Source organism: Suricata suricatta, chromosome 1 (genome assembly GCF_006229205.1).
Source record: "Suricata suricatta isolate VVHF042 chromosome 1, meerkat_22Aug2017_6uvM2_HiC, whole genome shotgun sequence".
Lineage (NCBI taxonomy): Eukaryota > Metazoa > Chordata > Mammalia > Carnivora > Herpestidae > Suricata > Suricata suricatta.
Window position 1 is genome coordinate 78,070,112 of NC_043700.1, and position 3,456 is coordinate 78,073,567.

The 3,456-nt window shown below is 34.8% G+C and overlaps 1 long non-coding RNA gene across 1 annotated transcript; it reads left to right on the forward strand.

Annotated features, from left to right (window-relative positions):
- Positions 1-905: 905 nt before the first annotated feature.
- LOC115306384 lies at positions 906-1,576 on the forward strand. The gene is made up of 2 exons (XR_003915329.1): positions 906-1,095; positions 1,417-1,576. It is a non-coding gene; the product is annotated as an uncharacterized LOC115306384 (long non-coding RNA).
- Positions 1,577-3,456: the final 1,880 nt, after the last annotated feature.

A 3,456-nucleotide genomic window follows, 5' to 3' on the forward strand; every position in this document is an offset into this window, starting at 1 on the left:
CCTATAGAGAGGGAAGAAGGTGAACATTAATCAGCTTTGGAGTAGTTTGGAGTCAAAAGCAATAAACTGTTAACAATTAAACAGAAGGCAGCAGATGCAAGGAGCCTCTCAGGAAGTCACAGGACAAAAGGATTGGCCAGCCAGTCAGCACCCACCATGGTTTTTGTCACTTTCTTTACAGTGGTCTCTACTGTAGCCTAGACCATGGCTAATTATATCAGTGGGCTCCCTGGAGGTACTCAAGTTGAACATCATGATTCAGGGTCAGGAGGAGCAGAGCCACCTTCCATACCTGTGGCCACAGGGGGACGCCCCACTCTCCCAACCAGAAGACCTGCAGATCTTTATAAATGAAATCACAAACTTACTGGCAGCTATGTGGGTAATATAATGGGAAATACAATCCTGGTGAGACGCTTCAGTAATAAGACTGAGAGGCCAGTGGTGAAATGTGGAAGTAAAGAGTTTTTGAGTATTGCAAACTCACAGCTGCACTCAGTTGTACTGAGCTCAGTACAACCACAGCTCAGTTGTACCTTCAGTAATGAACTATGCTATAAATTTATACAGAGAAAACCACTGTGGTGTCTGCACCTTGGCTTTTTTCAGGTTAATCCCTCATCAGCTTGCTAAAATCTATACTATTCATGCACACAATGGCTGAATTCCCAAATCTAATCAGTGACTACAGATAGGAAGATACTTCTCTCATTCCCACAGCATTTGCAGATAAAGACATTAAGAAAATGTTCAGACATAATATACAAAACCCTCAGTTTCTTCAAGAGGTGATGACATTTCAAGGAGATTCTAACCTGGAATTACCAGTTGTACTTTGCAATAATGGCCTCTTGTGTAAGAATAGAATCTACAGTGAGAAACAAGCTGTCATACAGTTCATTGATTCTAAAATTCTTGGCATAACTACCTGCTACATGATATTAGAATTCATCTCAGTGAATGTGTAGGTCCAAGTGATCTAGACTACTTTCTCTGTCCAGATCAGGAACTCCAGGGCCTGTGGCTACATTCCTTCCTACCTTCAGGCCTACAAAGAATAGAAGGACTTTTGAGACAGACTTTACTGAAAAGGAGGTAAAACTACTCGAGTCAAGTCAGTTTGCATGGCTTCTTTTATCTTTCAGGATTGTAGGCTCTGATTAAAGCCAAATACTCCACTATTGAGTTTGATTTCCTGGAGTGTGCAATTGTTCTAACAAAAACTTCAAAATGAAGCCTGCAGTTACTGTATTAAGTGCTTAAGAGATTTAATTATTTGTAGGCAGCTGAGCAATCCTTGTATATCTCTTAAGAAATTCTCAAAAGCCAATATTAATTATAATTCTATTATTTAATTTGGTTATCTTGCTTTACAGATCGTGCCCCTATACAACAATCTTTTTGTTTTTTAAATAGATTGAATGATGTCAAGAAATCTACCTACTACTTTCACTATGAAGAGGCCTAGAAATATGTTGAATTTACAAAAAGCTATGAAGATGTCAGTTTAATCCTTTCTTTGATAATTTAATCTGTATTATATGTGAATTATTATAAGATTAACATAATTCTGTGACTTTTCTCTGTTTTATCTATTTGTTGAATGTAAGCAATGAGAATATTCTAGAATAAAGTTAAGTTTTACTTTAATTAGATTACACTTAGTAAGCATTCTAGGTATTCAGTGTAAACATTACAATCTTAATTTGCTGTAAGCAAAATGAATTCTTTATTCTTTTTTTTAACGTGTGCTCTACACCCAACATGAGTCTTGAACTCACAACCCAGAGATCAAGAGTCACATGATCTACCTACTGAACCACCCAGGCACACCATGAATCATTTAGTCTTTAAATGTCAGTCTCTTGCATAAAGAATTTGGAATACTGACAATAACAATGTGTGTTTACCTTCTATGTTGGTGGTACATCTTTTGATTTGAATACTGAAAAGCAATTCTTTTGGGGAAATCTATTTAAGAATTAAGTTTCCCTTTCCCTGCCGAATCTGTCGGTAAAAATATTAATATTTACTATATGATTCTGTAATAGAAATGCTTATTTAATGTTATCAAAATTGTATTAAGGTTTCTCTATGCTATATATGGTCAGTTTCCGTTTTTATTTTTTTTTTTAATTTATTTATTTACTTGAGAGAGAGAAAAAGAGCAGATGAAGGGCATAGGAAGAGGGAAAGAGAGGGAGAAAGAGAATCTTAAGCAGGCTCCACACTCAGCACAGAGCCTGACTTGGGGATCTGCCTCACAACCTGAGATGAAATCCAAAGTCAAATGCTTAATTGATTGAGCCACCCAGGTACCCATGTCAGTCTCAGTTTTTTGAAAATTTATTATGTTGAATTGCTTCTAATAAAAAATGCTTTTTAACCTAGATATTCTAGGTTTTGTTATTAAGTGGTAATACTTAATGCTAATTTTCTAAACAAATGTAGCAAGTTTACCATACTTGGGGACAAATCAGTATCACTTAGTTATACCTCTGTTACTTCATTCCTTACCTTTTGGTTTCATGTTTTATTTTGGTTCCATATCCAATGACTACTTGCTAAATTAAGTTCAGAGGAATATGTTGAGGTGGCTAAAAAGATTTAATAAGGAAAAATTAGGACACTGATGTACACTTAAATATGATATAACAAAGTGTGAAATAAATATTTATAGTACAGGGCTTCTGTTTTGTTTGTTTTGTCTTGTATTTTTTGTTTGGGTTTGAGGGGGAGGCCATTCTTATATGGAAGGATTTAGATCTCTGGGATAGATAAGTAGACATCAAGTTTCAGAAATTGCTGTGTAGAGTTTCATAGTTTTACTTTACTTTGAAAATTAGTCTGACACCCTTTGTGTTTTGGTCATATGAGTGCCTATATCCAAAGTTGGCTTCGTGGATCTGTATATTCAAAATATTCCGCTACACATTTGTTCTCTGAGAAATTGTATATGAGTTTGGTATGTGATTCCAGATGACTTATATTCTCAGACAAGTGTTTCAAAATACTTGGATTATTTCAAGATATTTAAAGCTAATAATGTAAGTGGAAGCAGCTAAGTGCCATTTAAAATGTCAAATTCTAATTACATCAATAGAATTAAAATCTGTATCAATAGTTGTATTAGAACAAGATTTGTTTTTACCTCCCCAATGTTATAAACATTCCTTTTTATTTTTATAAACCATATTATTACAGAATCAATAGAATTTTACCTAGTTGATTAAATGAGTAGAAATAATTAGACAATTTTTATAGCGTTAGAATGAACCTGAAAATGTGATTTTGGTGGAATTTTATCTATTGGTGGAACATGTTTATAGAACCATGAAGAATATGTAATACTCTTGATGGCTTTGCCTACCAATCTCTTAAAGTATGACAGTAGACAGTATATACCTTGGAGAACTGGGGGAGGAGGTGATCATTTTTCTACCTTACTCTGTAGGT